This window comes from Excalfactoria chinensis, chromosome 11 (assembly GCF_039878825.1).
Source record: "Excalfactoria chinensis isolate bCotChi1 chromosome 11, bCotChi1.hap2, whole genome shotgun sequence".
Classification (NCBI taxonomy): Eukaryota; Metazoa; Chordata; class Aves; order Galliformes; family Phasianidae; genus Excalfactoria; species Excalfactoria chinensis.
Window position 1 is genome coordinate 2,553,994 of NC_092835.1, and position 18,833 is coordinate 2,572,826.

The window sequence follows — 18,833 nt, forward strand, 5'->3', positions numbered from 1 at the left end:
ACTGGGAAAATAGAATGGAATGGAATAGAACAGAATAGTCTTTAAAGCCTTCTGAGATCACCAGAGGATGGATAGCTCAAGGTGCAGTGCTTTGTCACCATCAGCACATGAGCAGTCAGAGATACCCTGTACTCCAACTTGAGGCCAGCAATCTGCCACAGGACAGAGATCTCATGTGCAGCAGCACCAAATGGAGGAGATAAGTCCAACAATAACAAGGCAGCAGCAAAATGCTGGCCAGCAGTGAAAAGTAGGTCATTTTGAACGCAACTAAAGCCACATCTCCACAAGGAAATGGATAGAGGCCAGGAAGACATTTGTCATGTTAATCACAGGAGATCAGGTACCTGTCCCCCTTCCCACATGGATTCCTCTGCAGCCCTCCCCTCACTATCCCTCGGCACAAAGCAGGATTGAGACAGGCTCATAATAAGTGTGACTTTTCCTAGATAGTCCAACATTAGTTTTATTTTGTAAACCACAGTGTTGCTCACAACAAGGGCCATGTTCTCTTGGCTCAGTCAAGTTCTCCCTGACATAGGGAGGAGAGCTGAGGAAATGAATACATCTCTGTCTCTTCTGTCTCTTAGAGTAGCCCAAAGCCATACAAAACCTCCCCAATGAGACAATATTGTATCCAAGGAGCAGCAAACAACATGAGAGTGGCTCTTCACATCATGAACACAACCTGTCCCAGACTCTGATAAGGGCTGGGATTTCATATAAGTAACTGAAACCTCTTGGTATATCTCTTACTCTAGAAAAATCTGCAACTGGAAAAATAGGGCTGGATTATCTCTTTTTAATGTTCTTTGAATAGGTCTTTTTCTAGAGTGCTTGCATTAGGAATAAGTGAGCAAAAAAAAAACACCCCCAGGATTTGCCCATAGAGATGGTAGATACCCCATCCCTGCGGACACCCAGGGTCAGTATGGACAGGGCTCTGAGCATCTGATGGAGCTGTGGGTGTCCCTTTTCATTACAGAGGAGTGGGACCGGATGGCCTTTAAGGGTTCCTTCCAACTCAAACCATTCTATGATTCTCATTCACTCAGTAGGTGCTTGATCAGAAAGATCAGGTCTATTGGCTGTTTACTAGGAAAGAAAAAAGGAAAGGGGGAAAGCATTAGGATCGTAGGCCACTGGATGTGAAAAAAAATGTATTTGTAATGCTAAAATTATCAGCAAAAGGAAGGTTTTAACAGTAACATCACAGCAAGTCTTGGTAAGTACAACGTGTGCAAATTCAGTGTAGATTTTTTTCCCCACCACTGGTCAATATTTCCCTCCAAGAAAAGTCAAGAGTTATTTTGGCTTTTGTTCAACTATTTTGAAAGCCTCCTCTCTGAGGAAGATGAACGAATGATAAAATACGTGACAAGACGACTAAAGCATTGAATGAAATATACTGTGGGCAATGGGTAGAATAACCGGTAGTGCTGGAGAGTGCAGATGCCTAAGAAAGAAGAAGGCAGGTTGGCCATTTTATTCAAGAGCAAAGAGAGAAATGGAAATCTGGAATGCTGTCAGTGAGGCTTGGTCCAGGAATCAAAATCCATAAAACACATTAGCTCTGGGGTGAGCGTAGAAAAGAGTCTAGCCCAGGTTAGCCAAATATCTGTGGCTTCAATAGAAGCCTTTAGGAAACTATGCAGCCACTAAACCATTTTTATTCAGCGCCCTCCAAACATATAATGTTCTCTTAGCTGTTTAAGGCTAGTTCTCTTCTGACCTACCTCACAGAGCCAGGAGCAGAACTCGGAGCAATGAAAACCACCATCTGCTTTTGTAACCACAGCGACCCCAGTACCAGTCATGCACCGACCACATTTCTTCCAGCTCGTCTGCCACAACGCTGAGTTCACTCTACGTTAAAAATAAAAGGAAAAAGAATGGTTTGCAGAGAGCCTTTTGCATGGAAAATCCAGAGGTGAAAAACTTGTTGCCTCTTTGAAGGAAGATACAATGCTAAGTCACTGTAACTAATAACGGTGTGATATTGAAAGAGTGCAGAATTTACTGGTGCAGTGGGATTACTTTTGTTAAAGCAATAATGCCTCATTTGTTCTTATGACAGAGCTTTACAACGGTTACACAGGCAAGTCTTTAACATCCATCAACATTACTGTCTGGATTGTATTATCTAGGAAATCCCAGAGTCACTAGCCTACAGGTTGAATTAGCTGCAAATTCATTTCACATTAGAATCCCTTTTATAAATGCTGCAGTTACTCAGGCAATACCTTGGAGAAAGCAGAGGGATGTTATTGAATTTTGTGTTAAGAATTCTTTCCCAGCCTTTATTTATTTATTTATTGTAAGCACTGCTTCTTGAAAGGCTTTAAGCTGACTTTAAAATGCAGTTGATGGCACGTTTCTCCCTTATTTCAGGTGACTGAAGAGTACATTAGTACAGGCTCAGATCCAATCACCCCAAAACTCCTTTTCTTTTTTCAATCACTGAGCTTCTCCAATGAGTTTTTCATGCTGGGTACCGCCTCTCTATGAGCACAGCTTGTCTGGACTTGCTTTGCAAAGCACCAAGCAATTTATCTCTTTCCTGCCAGCAGTACTCCAGTGAAGAAGCTTGCAGGCAGGAAAGAGTGCATTTGACTCGAATGCTAGAGAACGTTTGAAGAAAATTAAGTTTGAACTCCAGACCACAAATATTCAAAACAGAATCCTGAATCTGAGGATTACAGTGTGCGAACCGCAGGGCAGAGCTGCCACCACATGACTGCTCAGATGTCACCTACAGGGCTTGGGTTTCGGGTGGTTACGGCTCCTCCCAAGCAACCCTCAGCCTCGAGTATTTTTGGCAAATAAAGCTGAAATAAAGGCTGTATCTGAAAATCCACTTGTTGCCCACAGTACCCACGTGAGCTGTTTGCGTAGCATCGTGTTTTGAGAAGAATGAAGTAATTCAAATTAAGGGAACCCTCAGAGGTTCCCTCTTAAAGGATGCCTTCTGTGCAGAGAGCCAGAGCTTAATTCAATGCCTCATTAAAGTCTGATGATAGAATCCAGGATATTGCCATTTTGTTTCCTTATGTTTTTAACCTGCTACGCGAACATTTTTTAATGTAATCTATACTGTTGTTATCACAGAAAAAAAATACAGAAAACTCCCCTCTGCCCCTTTTATGAATCAGTTGAAAGCTTTAACAAGACAGCTTTACGTTCTGCTTAAAGAAGTAGGTATTATTGCGCAAGAAACGATGGGAGCATCTGTTTAACGTTAGGATGAAGCCCCAGTCTATTTTCAGGGCTGTAGACATCACAGGATACGTTGGGGAGAGTGTGGGTCTCGTTGCCATTTTTCCTAACAAAAATCAATTGATTTTAACAAAGCTCAGAGTTGATTTAATTGACGAGCAATCTGCAGGTTTCCTTCCCTGTAGAGCAATTTGCACTGATTTGTTAAGTGAGTGCTTCAGGTGAAGCTCCCTGTTTTCTGGAGACCACAGAGCCCCAATTCCTGCCCAAAACAAAGCCCTCTGTGACTGCCACCCCCCTCCTGAGACACACACACTCACAGACACAGAAATAATGGCTATTTTAGCCTGTCATTCTCTGCAGCCAAAACCTCACCTCTGTTCACCGGGGTCTTTACATAACCTGACCTCCAGAAGCCAATTACATCTGTTTTCTTTGTGCTCATGTGTTTCTAGTATTGACACCAACTTTGCTTTCAACAAAGGGTGGGTTCCCATGAACTCCGTCCTTTATTACCAGCTGGTTCTTATTAGAGATTAACCAATAAAAAATGAGTAATACAGTCAGCAGTGTGTTCCTACATGTAGCCCTTTTCCATGTGTTTCAATTTACCAATCAACCAATAAAGCCCTGCCCTCCAATGAACTGCATTCCATACCTCACATTTTTTGCTTATTTTGATAAATGTAGCTTTTCATAGATAAAAAGGGCAAGAATCTGGCTAACACTGTCTACTGTTAGCTGGAACATTGATGTTGGTTAGATGAATTAGAGAATGCTACTTGATCTTTTCTCTGACAGCTTATTATGCCTTAGTGCCTGGGCTTCTAAAATTTCTCCCGCAAAGCTCCCTGTCACTGTGCTTAGTTAAAACTTGTCAAAAAATTAACGAACCCAATTTCAGGCTTGTTTTGCTTATTTCCTTCAAGCTCTGAGCAGGCTAGGGAAATTCTGAAAGGAGACACTTTGGTTCCTGTTGTTGCAGAGGTCTCCGCGAGTTAAAATTCCTCATCCAGCATTATGTGAGGTATTAAAGAGTTCAAACCTGAAAAGCGCAGTTCATAAAATGGGTCATTTCTAGTCTAAACTGTTGGGAGAGAAAGTACAAAAAGCTAAACGGCAGCTTAACGGATTCCTTAAGTTGAGAAGCTGTGAGCACACGTGTGGAGTAATTCCTTGCAACTGTATCTTCTGTCCTGAAAACCTCACTTGCAGTTTTTATGCCAAGCATTCAAACTGTTGCAGTCCAACCATTAAGCATGCTTAAAGCTGAGCACCTGCATAAGTGTTTGCATGATCTGAGTTCCCTCTATTTAAGGCAGGTGTGTCCAACCAATATGAGAGATGGCAGCAGAGGGGCAGTCTGACAAACTGGCATCTGATATGGAAGTGTAAATGAAGCAAAGGGCTGTAATTGAGTTCCTGCGTGCAGAAAAAAAAATGGTACCCATTGACATTAGTTGATGCTTGATGAATGTTGATGGCAGCAAAGCAGTGGATTCGGTGTGGCCCAGGAAATCCAGAAGGTTGGACACCCATAGTTTAAGAGAAGTAGCTGAGGTCCTGATAGAGTGCTATCAGCCTGGGTACAGGCTGCCCAGGGAAGTGGTGGAGTCACTGTCCATGGAGGTGTTACAGAATTGTGGGGATGTGGCCCCTTGGAACATGGATAATGGGCTCAGTGGGGATGAGTTGACCATTGCACTTGATCTTAGAGATCTTTTTTGACCTTTATGGTCCTCTAGTGACAGTAGAGGAAGATCATGACAGCACTGGGTGGGTTGCAACTTGATGATCCTTGGGGTCATTTCCAACTCAAGCCATTCTATAATTCTGTGACCAGGCACAGAATCAATAATGACTGGACTACATTGCTGCTCACAGACAGAAGAGTTTATGGTATAGCAGTGATGGGATATTAAACCTACAAAGTTCTAGCCTGACTTCTTTGGTATTCTCCTGATTGACAAGGGATTTATGCTTTCTTTTAATAAAAAATATGTAATGCTGAAACCAAGCTGTGGTCCATGAAGTACTACCCATGTCTCCCACCCATAAGGCAATCCAGGTGGCAGGAATGTTATTAAACCCTTTAATTCTCCTAAATAGACCTTCTCTTTGACACTGAATTCTGAACTTGGCTTCATTATCACTTTTCAGCAGGAGAATGAAAATACAGTAAATCTTTCCATTAAACCAAGCTGCTGAAAAGGGAACGTTATTGTTTTAAGGTAGTTCAAAGTAGGCTGAAAAACTCCCTGTAAAAACAGGCATGAACTCCTTAAACCTCCCTACGGTATCAATGTGTTAACTCAGTGCTGCGGTACCTCTCACCCCTTCGCTCCTATTTTCCTGTTGCAGGCAGGGAATGCTCAGCCTGTAGGAGCACATGGAGCAGAAAGTCACTGAAAGTTCATCACACAAAAATATGGAAGCCTTGATGCCAGGCAGCTGTTAGTAAATCTGGGATATGGTGTGTCTTGGGGACATCTTACCTCTCTCCCTGGAGGTGTTCAAGGCCAGGTTGGATGGGATCCTTGACAGCCTGGTCTACTGTTAGATATGGAGGTTGGTGGCCCTGCCCTTGGCAGGGGGTTGGAGCTTGATGATCCTTGGAGTCCTTTCCAACTCCATCCATTCTGTGATTTCTATGATTCTAATTACTCCTGTAATTTGCACAGAAACAACTCCATTCTGCATCTCTCATGCAGGTTTAAGAGAAGCCAGTGTTGTATACAAAGATACTTGAACTTTTGAAGGATATTTCTTGTGTATAAGACTTGTTATTACACCTTCACAGGGCAGACACTATGAAACACTGTGTAGAAATAAATGGAGTACATTTAATGTTGTCTTGAGCTCTTTCTGTCCTTTTACATGGAAAAGGCCAGTTCCACTGGAGTTCAAGGGAATCTTTTATTCCTAAGGAAGTCCCAGCAAAACAGGGAAAAAAGTGGATGTATGGCCTTATAGTCACCCTGTGTGTATCAGTGGGTGGACATTCCTTCCAGAATAAGAGTTTTCTCCCTGCATAAAACAGTGCCTGAGCTGTCCTGGAAGGAAGCAGCAGATGGTCCTATCCCAAGTTTCACAAGCATTGAGTTTCTTGTGCTGCCAATGGAGTCAAGCAAGTGAGATTGATCCACCTCCTTGGTGCTTTTCAGAAGGATGTAATGTGTTAATAAAACTGAATTCTTCATTTCTACTCAGAATCAAAAGACAAGGTCAAGCACAGACTACTTCCATCCAACACTCCTTCCAAGACAATCCTTGGTGGTGAATTTACTTCCCATGTCCAAGGCCTCAGAATGCTGCTACAGTGTTGCATGAGCCATGTGCTCCTCCATGGCTTCCTCCAACACACAAAAGCAGTTTTATTTAAGCTTAACAGTTATTCAGCGCATACATTCCTTTTAATAATGGATTAAGTCTTATGTGAAAAATAGAGAGTACTGCAGAAGATTCATTTCCAGAAAGGGATTTCTTTTTAATAATTGGAATTAGGTTCTGGGCTGGATAGAAAGCTGGACATGGCTGATAGCATTTTGACTATGATGAGTGAGGCTTTGGGAAATAAATACAGCCAGGATTATTGAAGTCTTTTCAGCAGCAGAGCCTCCAGTTCAGTGGAAGCATATGAAAAAATATTTGCCTTTTTCAAGTCACCTAATCACTCTAGAAAGCTGGCAACAATTCAAGTGATGTACACTTAAAATGTCAGGCTGCATTATAGATTTCAGCCTTCAGAACATGCTGTTAAGAATAATTCATCTTGTGTTTTTATGGTTGGAAAAGTTTTGAACCTTAAGCTTCCAAACATGAGTTTGTTCTGTCGACAGCCAAGAAGCATCAAAATAAATAGAGGAATAAATAACAAATAAAACAGAGGAGAACGTGAAGCAACCGCTACATTTTCTGGAGAGGAGGAAATATGAAGTAAGGAGAAGGAAATGCAAAGTAAGAAGGGGGCAACTCAGCCCACCACATAACAGATATGTGTAATAAACTTCCATCATTATGTGTAATAAACTTGCAGCACAGCAAAGTCAGTGACAATACTTTCAACTGTCATCCTGTATCTTTTCCATTTCAGGCAATGAGACTGGTGTTGCAAGACATCTGGGACACACGCACTTCCGTCTGAGCTCCACTCCATGTGGAGCCCTTTCTCCTTCCCCTCTACTCAAGCCTCTGTTACTGCCTGAAGAAAGCAACATCTCCTGCTGCCACATCCTACAGTGACTGGGAAGGTCTGTCTATAGGTTTTCTCCACAATCCCTGGTAGTGATGAACCACATAATCCAGCACAGCTTTGGTTTCCATTCACTCCCATTATGAACCCTTGGCTGCAGCAATTGTTTGTTGTCATTGTTATTCAACCTTGTTCTTCCCCACAAAGGGAACAGAATTAAATGAAACGCTTCATTTCCAATGTGAATTTCTATGTATGTTTCTTCCAGCCATTAGAACTCAGCTGTCCTCTCTCAGCTAGATTAAAGGGACCTTTAATATTTGTTATTTTTCCCTGGTGAAAATACTTATATGTTCTAATCAAGACTCTGTTTGATCTTTATAATAGATAAACAACCCGATTTCCTTAAGCCTGTTCCTATCAGACCTCTGTTACATATTGCACAAATGCTTTTGCAAATGAAAGCTTGTTTCTTGCAAAGCGGCCTGCTCTACTTTCAGCATTTATGAAAGACCCTCAATTTTAGTTGGAAAAGACCCTTAAAGGTCATCAAGTACAACTCCCCTGCAGTGAATAGGGAGACACACAGTTTGGTCAGGTGCTCAGAGACCTTTCCAGTCTGATCTTGTGTGTCTCCAAGGATGTGGCATCCATCACATCTCTGAGCAAAATAATACTCTGAAGAGGTATTCCGAGACTTCAGCTCCTTGACTGCTCTCTGCTCCTTTTACCTTCAAGTGAAGTTTTGGGCAACAAAGCTGTGTGGTTTTGCAAGCCTTTTGGACCTTCATTTGTGAGATGAGGTTGCTGTAGTGTTGTGCATGCAACTTGAGTTTTCATTGAGGCCCATGCCATTGGTGGTTGCTGACTTTCCAGCTGTCACACCAGATGTGCCACTGGAGATCAACGTCCTGCACCCCCATCCTAGGAGACACCAGCAGCTGTGGTTATGATGTTCCCAGCCTGGGCAGCCTGAGGAGAATGCATGGGGGAAGCGGCAAGCTGGTGGAAAATCAATCACAGTACCTTAGTGCTGTCACTCTCTGCCCCAACTGGTTTCAACAAACAAAACTTCACTGTCCACTGACAAGAACAAATAAACTGAGTCGGGAGAGACTGAAATTCACTGGGGATCTGAAATATTTACCTTGATACCTTATAAGGCTAATAACCACTTTGCTGCTTCGCAGCCACTGACAGAATAAAAAAGAAAAAGAAAAAAAAGCAACAAGCAAAAAACAACAACAACAAAAATACTCTACCTAAAATGTTTGGGGCTTTTGACTAGTCCAACCTGTCCTGGCAAAAGCATCAAAGCAGGATTAGAACAAGGTTTTAATTATACACGCTTCCCTCCACCCTTTCCCCCTTTTCCCCTCCAAAGCTCTTGCGTTTGATTATGGAGATCAGTGGAGTCAGCCAGATATGGCGGCCGATATAAATGATTTCATTCAACCTCTTCTACCAAAGACACAACGAGCATTTAAAAAGCTGTAGGTAAACCTTTCAGTCTTGGACATGTGTATTCAGTGAGCCGTGCTGCTTTCTTTCATATTCTTGCAAACCACGCTTTTCAAATTGACTTGCACAAGTCAGAAACCTGTGCGTGCCAGCAGCACTGGACAAATAAATAACGTACCCTGGAAGGAAACATCTATCATCTGCTGGGCATTGAAGAAATCTTGTTTCCCGCTGTTTAGTCAGTTTCTGTACTGATTTTGGCCAATGCGCCTCAACAGTAAGGTAGTTGTAAGTAAATAATCACTTATTTAGGGAGTACAAAGCATGGCAAATGCTATAGTAAGGAATATCTCCATTTCTCTGCATTTATCCTTGACTGCATAATTGCATCGAGGCTTTAAGAAGAGAGTCAAAATAGCTTGAACTGAAGTTCCTTAAGCAGTGCTGTGATAGATTTGCGTCAACTGGACACAGTGGGTTAATTGTAATGCTGACACACCAGGGATTACTTACTGGTGTTGATCAAAGGCAGTTCATCCGAAATGGGTGAGGCTGGAAGGGATTTAAATCATGGATGAGTCTGACAGTTCAGACTGATCTCATCAGAAGGAGTTGGGTGTTTCGCTGTGCTGCGTGGCAGGCAAATGTGCAAGTTCTGCAGCCCCGCATTAAACTGTTTATCTTTCCAATGGAGTACATGTTCTCCACTGCACGATGCTCAAACCTTTTCATTTCTTGGGGCTTCAGATCCAACCGCAAGCTCAAAACTACCTTTGACAAAAGGCCAATTTAATCCAGTCTCCCTCTTCTTCTGAACCTAACCAGATTGTTATTGTGCTCATGAGAATGAGGAAAGGGAAAAATTAGAGTAAAAAAAACTGAGTAGTTTTGTCAGCCTTAGTGTGACCCTATTTTTTCCAGGCACAAAATTATGAGCCTAATCCTTAAAGGGTGAGAAATTTGACAGCTTGAATCACAAGTAAAATCAAAATTGAATACACTTTTTATTTGCTGATGTCAAATCACATATATTATAATACAGGCAGAGCCTCTCCCATTATTTTAGACCACGTATGACTCAGAGTTGTTCCAGGCTACTTTTACTCTGAACACAAAAATGTGGATTATGGGGCTACAGTGTGTGAATTTATTACTGCAAGTACCATCTCTTCTGTTACTCTTGTTGAATACACAGAATTACTGGAGTGGGCATCAAGACAAGAAGTGAACAAGAGGAGAAGCTGGGTAAAAGCTTGTTTAGGGTACGAGGTTTTACTGGTCTTGGTAAGGCAGAAACCTATTCAACACACTAGTGGTCCCACACCTACAGGGTATACAAGAAGTGATGCAAAAAAAGAAGGCAGGATGCCTAGGTTTAAAAGGGATGGAAAATATTCTGCTGCATTATTTTATATTGGAAAATATTTTTTTTAGGGAGAGATTGTCTGGGAGGAAAATCCTTTGGGGAAATTTCAAGAAAAACTATTTCCTCTCTTTCTTTGGATTGCCTCCCCAAAGGAAAATGCTGTCACTGGAAGATGGCATCTGTTCTAGCCCCACATGTCCAGCTGAAAGCTAAAGAATGTGCCTCAAAACCCAGCAAAGGACCTCACTGAAAAGGAGACTTTTTCATTTCCCCTGAAATTTATAGGGCACATTTTCTCTCCAGCCCACACACCACTTGAGGTCATTCCACAACCCCATTCTTTAAATTTACAGTCTTCAGTTGGTATTTGTGTTGTATGAAGCCTAAGAGCAGACATTTTAGCTCTGGAGTGTGAGCATCTCCCAAGCAAGGGATCAGCAGCAGCCCCAGGAACACACATCTGCCATCAGCATTTCCTTTTCCCCACTCATTTTCTGTTTCCCTGGTGGGAAGTGTGTAACATTTATTGTTGAGATGGCTGGGAGGGAACAAATGTCCTGAAATGAGCTGGGAAAGAGAAAAGTGGGGACAGAGCAGCCCCAGCTGTTGTAATAAAGCAATAGGGCCTAAAAATCTTGGGACCTTCAGCAAGAGCCTTCTGGAGCAACGATGTCAATCCATGGCTGGCACTGTATATCACACCCAGCACACAGAAACAATGACACTCATCGTAATAAACTTGTGGGTTATTTTAGGAATTCTTCTTTACTAAATGCTTAATAAAAACAGCTTCTCTCATGCCATGTATAAATGAATTACTGGGATAAGAACTGCATGCAATAGAAGCCTGCCCAACCCTCTCCCTTTCATCCTTTTGGTTTTTCATTGTCCGAGAACAGGAGATGAGGTCTCTGCCAGGACCATGGCCCAGTGCTTCTTACACAACGAATCATTCCCATGGTTCAACTGGGAGCCATCTTTCAGCTTTCCCTGACAAGCATCCAAGGATCTTTCTGCAAGCACAAGGAGGGAAAATGTCCAGAGGTGCAATTTGTCCATCAGTGGATCCTGTTATTAAGTCATCTATTTCACACTGATCCTTTCCCCTTGCTGTCACATTCATGCTCATTTTCATGCCTCAGCTTTGTGGTTTTCAAACAGAATCCTAGGGAATCTTTTGGATTAGCCGATCTCTTTGTTGTACCAGAAGAGTGGTGGTTGGATATCAGGACAAAATTATTCTCTGAAAGAGCTCTCATCTGCTGCTGCTCTCAGCTGCCCAGGGAGTGGAGGAATTGCTGTCCCTGGGGGTGTTCCAGAATCATGGAGATGTGGCACTGAGAGATGAGGCCAGTGAGCCCAGTGGGATGGGCTGCAGTTGGGCTTGGGGATCTCAGTGGTCTTTTCTAGCCTTCATGATTCCATGACTGTATGGTTTTTACTCCAAAGCATTTCTGCCACTATGTGAAGTGTGGTATAACCCCCACTTCATCACAGTCTGGCAGATGAAGCAAGATCTGGCTTCTCTAGTGCAACCACTGACTCTCCCAAAAAAGCATTACCTAGAGGCAAACCTTTTTGTTCCAAAAGAGTAAGCCAGAAGTATGCAAACAGAGAAGTTCTGTCTGTCTTTACTGCCTGTGTTTGCTTCCATGAGATATAGCATAAGACTGCTGCTGAGCAAAATTGTGTCTGTGCTTCCCCAAAGTTAAAAGAGGAAAACATCATTCCTGCAATTTTTTCCCCCTTCATCTACCTAAGTCTCTTTTTCCCTTTATAGTCTGCTAATGTATCCCATCTACATCCCGACCATTCCCATCTTATCAGATTCTCTGATTTCCTTTTCCCACAGTTCAGGATGAGAGGTGAATAATTTCACTTTGCAACACATGCCTCTGCTGTTACAGACCCTCATAACACAAACACTCTAGGGAACTCAACTTTAAGCAAGAATCTGAGGAAGAATTAAAGCAGAAATCAAATGCAGTCTTAATGGCCGTCTTTATCCCTCATATTTAGCCTAAATCAAGCAATGAGGTTAAAGTGACTCTAACTGTAAAACGCGTTTTCTAATAGCTCTGCAACACATCATGTTGCAAGTTTGCTTCATAAACTTAAAAAGCAGAGTGGCATTTTATATGGGATTCTTTAGTAACAATACATGGACACTCCTTTGAAATTGTGACACTTGATACATCTTCTTCAGTGGTTCTAAGGAACGACAAATGTATCATGTCTCAGGATGTGAATAAACTATCTGCATAAATTAAAATCAAACTGACAATTAAATAGCTGGATCGTATTCTGTATAGATTTCTAAGGCCGGAATCCGTGCCTGAGAAACTGCCCCAGATTCCACGATTGTTCACCAAATGGCTGGATCTTCAAACATCTGGAATTTAAAACTTTTAACGTCCCTTCTCCATAAATTTTAGCCACCTCAAGGTCTTTCCGCCACAACTACAACTTTCCTGACATGTTTTAGTGCTTGAGGTTAAAAATCACACTTTACCTCAGCTCTGTCAGGGTCAGATTTGTGGAGGGTAATTCTGTTGGACAAGATATCGTTGCGATTGCTTAGAAATCTGTCACTTGGGGGAAGAAATAAGACTTTTCCACAACCCCTTTGAAGAAGAAGCTATTCAAGTGAACAAAAAGGGCTGGCTCGCCTCACTACACGGGATAGAAAAAGTGAAGCTAAATTACCTAAACAGCATCTCAGCCCTTTGCAGTATGGCGTTGTTTTGCAGCCAGATTAAGTGAGTAGATTAGAGTCCTTGCCAGGGTTAAGACCAGTCACATCGAGAATCGAGCAAAAATTAGTGGGTAAGCCAATTTTCCCAACAATCTCCAAAGACTAGCTTTAGGAATAATGGTTTTTCCATTCTGCTTATAGATCCACAGCGCCGTTTCACAACTCTTTTCAGTCATTCCAACATCCAGCTTTAATGGGTGGTATTTCCTATTTTGACTGGTACAGAGCTCATCTACACATCTATGAACGTGTGCGCAAAGTCTTTCGCCAAATCCTCCTTTTCTCTTACCCCATCTCCATGAGGTTTAATGGCTAGAAGTGCTTTGCTCCCACGTCACTACCAAGGCCTCTTTGCTTTTTGTAGCATTTTGTGAGTTTCCCTTGCAGAGCTGAAGCCTGCTGAATTGGAAGCAACAAGGTGGCATCTCAGTTCACCACCGAAACACCTGAGTTCTTAGTATAGAAAAAGAAGCCTGGCCCTTAAGGAACAGGGTTGGTCTTAATGTAGCTGAGTTCCAAGAAAAGCTTGAGGTGTGGTCTTTCTGGAGAGAAATGCTCAAAAATTAATGCCCCCGAGTCTGGTTTGGGTCAGATTAAGAGCTGCTATAAAATACATTCGTGTTGGTGGATAGAGCCAGTAGCTTGTGTTTCTTGCGTGTGTTACAGATGGCACAGAGATGTCCCTTATGGCTATGGAAACCATTTATTTTTGTTAAAGAAAAAGCATGGCTCTCACTTGGCCCTGTGGAGCTTCTTTAAATTCTCTTTTGTGTTGGTGGTGGTGCGGGATGCTTGCAGGCTGCTGCTCTGTGTGCCTTTTTAACTCTTTACCCTTCTTTTTCCTCTCAGAAGGTGTAACCAGATGCATGCTGTTGAGAAGAATGACATCTCCATGGCAGAGGACCAACAGCCCCAGGCTGAAGAGCTACAGCCTCTCTGTTTGTTTATTTGGTTCTGGTATGTCAATGAAGATGTATCAGATCTTGCTCTTACCCATTGTGTCCCTCCCTGGCCTTGGCCCAGGAAAAAGCTCACATGCATCACATGTGATGGCCCAAGCCAGGAGGTTTCAGGGAAGTTCCCTGCATATCTTCTCAACTCGGAGAACCTCAGCTGCTTCTGAGGTCCTTGTGAAGTTGTGATGTTAACCTCGATGTCCTGGCCACCTTCCAATGTAAGTAATTACAAACTGCCTATCTCGTTTCAGCCTCTTATGTCAACTGTATGAAGTGTACTTTGGCTCTGATATTTTTTTTTTTTTCACCATTTTTTCTGACCTAAACAGTTGCATAGCACTGCTTTCTGCAATTGTCCTTCTTCCACCTACGGTGGCGGCTCAGTATGTGATGCAAACCTTACACCATAAAGTAACAACAGAGAAGACTCCCCACATTTTCACAGTATGTAATGCCCTTCAGACTTCTTCTATACACCTCAACCGGTAGTAGGGTACCTGCTTTATCAGGGTGTTTGGGCTTGATGGTCTCTTGTGGTCCCTGTGGTTCTGTGACTGTGTGATTCTGTAACTCTCTCCTGGCAGAGGATGGATAGGACTGCCCAGCAAACTGCAGCAAACGGGCCCATCAATCCATCTTATCACACCCCGATCACGCAATGCTCTCAAATCCAGATTTCCCCCAGCTCTTAACATCTCTGACCCTCTGCCAGACAGCACAGGAAGCACGTCGTAAAAAAGTTACTAGAAGTGTTCAGCACAGTAAATGCAGGGACATTTGTGCACCCTGAGAAAAACCACAGGCGCAGCTGCCCGAAGCCCAGACATTTACTCACCTTTGGATATTTATTATTCCTTTCTTCCAACCTACTTCCTCGCTGCCATCTGTCTCTTACTCAGGAGGAGTGCATTCCAGATTATCTCTGATGCTTAAAACATGGAAAGACGATGACACAAATGGCAAACTGTCTGCTCAGAGGTCATAGGCTGTTCTGTATATCTCTACTGGCCACCTCAAATCTCTCATCTACCCCCACTTCTGTATTGTTGCCATAAGATTTCTTTGAAAATGTGGGGATGCTATTCCAGGCTTCCTTCTGAAAGGGATAAGCAAAAAAAAGCCCAAAATACCAACCCTTATTTTTGGTACTATACCACAAGAATTAGTGGTAGGTGATGTGGCATGGCTTGGTGTTGCTTGAGGTTTTTGCTGAGTGAATACATCCATAGAACTATAGAATCATTTGAGTTGGAAGGGAACCTTAGAGATCATCTAGTCTTACTCCCCTGCCATGAACATGGACATGTACGGCTCCATCAGGTACTCAGAGCCTTCTTCAGAACCTTTCATCTAGGTCCTGCTGTGACAATCTCCATCCAAGTACCCTGCAGTCTTCAGGTTTTTGCTCTCATAGATCTTATTTCTACTTCATTCCTTTTTGCTCAGCATAATTTTTTTTTCCCCTTCCTGACTGATGTGAATCAGGTCATCTGATACCTGAACATACCTAATTCAGGTGTGAAAATAAGACACAAACACATGCACAAATGTATGAGTGATAGATAAATTGGCTGAGTTTTCCAGAGAGGATGGGCAGCTGTGGTTTTGTTTGGAAATCAAAATTTTCCTCTGATCCACGCTGTCTAATTTGACCCACAGTACCTTGACAGCATGATATGAACAGAGCAGGCTGACGTGTTAATATCTGTGTACCTCCAGCACTGAAGGAACAAATCTTCCAGCAATGGCCTCTAATGCACTTGCATGTGATTGCTGTGCAAGGCAGTATTTGAAGCAGCAAGTGATTGTGTTTTGTTACAGAGGAAATAAGGAGCCTGAATCTTTCCTCTCCCACATCCAGGCACCTCCACCCCTTATCTCCATTACATTGTAGAGGCACTAAAGGGCATCCACATGAAATCTTACACTGAACCTGCTTCCTTTTTCCACCACCATGTAATTTGCCACATCAATGCTGCTCCCACCCCAGGCTCTGGAAATTCTGTATTCCTTTTCAGAGATCACCCTTTGATTTTTCTTGGACTTGGCTGTGTTTTTAAGCCTTTCCAAGATAGCTGCACAGGAGCAGGAAATTCTGTAGACCCCACTCTGTCTCCGGAAGAGGAGAAGGAGCCAAACTCCTATTAGCTCTTCCTTTTCATTTGCTGGCTTTTGAAAGAGAAAAAAAAAAAAAATAAATGTCAGACACAAAGGAGTGTCAGACGTAGGCATTTTCATATAACTTTATTCCTTTTCTCTTTCTTACAGAGCTCAGCACAAAGGGTTTCCATGCATGGTCTGTGCCCGGGTCGATAGCTGCTGATAGGAGGTGGAGGTTTTCTCTGCAGCCTGTGGGAAAGCAGAGCATTTGTGATTTCCAGACAAGTTTTCAGCTTCAGAGCAAGAATCAAATACCTGAATCAAATTATTATGTGCAGCTGTGAAAATTGTGATCGTGAAACCTGATTACAACATTTTTCCCCCCACCAAAGGTCAGAAGCAATATAGAAAAGACCTTCCTTCTAATACAAATATCTCATAGAACAAAGATGACATTTTCCCCATAAGCTTTGCATTTCTCAGGCAAGGAAGCTGGGCAATGCTGGCAGAGCTGGGAGCTCACAGGAGGTCAGGACAGAGATATACCATTTTCACAGCAATTGACCATTTACTGTTGGAAACATCTTTTCCCCACTTGCTGCTCTTCTCTCTCACATCACTAACTACTCTGATACAATGGGTGCCAATCCCCAAGGGTCCGTGTATTTAATTGTATATTATCTATTTTCTTTTCACCACTTACACTTCTAGTTTAACCATGACCCTCTCTGCATCCATTTTCCACATGGTGAAAGTCACATCATCCTCTACCTTCAGAGATTTTCGCTTGCATGTAAACAAGCACCGCTGTTTCCTTACACAAGGTATGTTGCAGTGATATATATACAAACAGAGACTGCCTGATCTTTGTTATACTATAGTGCATATTTCATCAGTGTAGGTCGAGTTAAACTTTCATGCTCCAGCCAGCAAGCCATTAGGGGATGCAATCTGAACCAGATGGGCTCACGTCATAGTACTTAAGGTCCCTGACAGTGAGATCCAATCTTTGGTTGCATCTGAAGTCTTACTTATCCAATTGCTAGAGTCAGTGGATCTACTTGTTAGGGTAGAAGAAACTCAGACAAGTAAAATGTTAGAGAATTAGCTGTTAAGAAGTGTCTGTAGCTGTAAGTTGCACTGGATGCAAATGTGTTCCGTATGCAGAACATCTGCTGCTGCTGTGCTTTCCAGGCGGTCTCTGCTGACACAATGTCAGCTCGGTCTTCTGGTCAGGATGCTCTGCTGGGAGGCTGGGGACCTGGCTTCAACCCTTTTCATGGCACAGCCTGCTGAGAGCCTTAGGGAACAGAAAAGACATGAGTGGCAGCTGGAAATATGGGAAGCATGGTGGGGTTGATCCTGCTGGGACACACACAGGGATGTGTTGTGCTGTCACAGCTTGGAGGGGCATTGCCTTTCTTTTATCCCATCTGCCTCACAGCTCCTACCACCCATGGGAGTGGGATATGGTGAAAGTGCTGGGACACAGCAGGAAGACAGACGTCAGCATGGCATAACTTGGATGGAAGCCTGCAGGGCATTAATGGGAAGGCTCTAACGCATAGGTAGTAAGGCAGTGTGATTAAACAGGGAGGAGCAGTACCACCTCTGTTGCCTTCGGGGCTTTCTCATTACAGGATGAAAGCCTCAAAGCTGTTTGTGAACTTGGGCCCTCGGATTGGCAATTTGCTGGGCTCTCTGCCAAGCCATGAGGCCAGATGTTCCTGACGTCGTTTGAAAACCACCGTCTCAATCAGTAAACATCACATCAGTCCAAGCTCAAACCTGATTAAAGGAAACTTTGGATTTTCCACTTAATGAAGAAGGGGTGAAAGGTAGGAATGTGTAAGAGATTGCTCTTAGCCAAGAACGAATCAAGAAAGTCAGTGTCTCTATTTGACTGACTACGACTACTGTGCAACTTCAGACTTGGTTCAGCTTCAGCGTAACGCGGTCACCGGCACATCTGAAATAAGTCAGGTTTCAGTCAGAGGATCCTCCCCAGGATCATTTGGCTCCTGAAGATCATCAATATTCAAATTTCTTGAGTTAAGAAACTTGGGCTGGAAAACTGCACCAGAAAAAGCAGTCTATGGGAAATTCCTGCTTCTCCTTGATTCCATTCCTTGTGCTATAAATGTAACTGCTGTCTTCATTGTAGTGCAACACCTACTTGACTCCAAACTCGTGATGTCAGCAGTGTTTCAGAAGTCACAAAGGTTAGCTGCTGCTTCTCTTTTGAAAACCTATACAAACACACAGAGAGCTCTTGTTGAGTTTTGCTCTCCTCCAGCTCTTCATCCTCTGCTGTAATAGTGTGATAGAAGCTGGACATCCCTCCATTGCAGCATTGCTCTGAGATGACATTGTTGAGGTGAGCTCCAAAGTGTGGCTTAGATGTGCTTTAGACAGAGCAGCAAAGCTGCACTGATATGAAGCACCTTCTTAAAATGTTGTTACACTTGGATCATCCCACTGATATTTCTGCACCACTTGTTCTGCTGAAGAAACTGTGTGCAGTTCCTCACTTGCAGGCAACTATTGGATTTATTTCACGATGGACATAAACCATGAAAAACGTCATTGATTTCCAAGCACTGTCAGGGTTGGAAAGATGGCCAAGAGCACCTGACTGTAGGTTTGCATAGCCGTGCCGGTACTCCAGTACTGTTAGTTGTTATAGTGGGGGAAAGAAAACACATTTTCTTTTATTATTTGCATTCTGTGATTTGCTGGAGGGAAATTTCTCCAGTACAATAGACACAGAAAGGGAAACATTGGCTA

At 42.9% G+C, this 18,833-nt stretch overlaps 1 long non-coding RNA gene across 1 annotated transcript; it reads right to left on the reverse strand.

Moving 5' to 3' along the window:
* Positions 1–507: 507 nt before the first annotated feature.
* LOC140257529 (uncharacterized) lies at positions 508–3,706 on the reverse strand. The gene is made up of 3 exons (XR_011905047.1): positions 3,592–3,706; positions 1,737–1,866; positions 508–1,095 (listed from the first exon to the last, which is right to left on the reverse strand). It is a non-coding gene; the product is annotated as an uncharacterized lncRNA (long non-coding RNA).
* Positions 3,707–18,833: the final 15,127 nt, after the last annotated feature.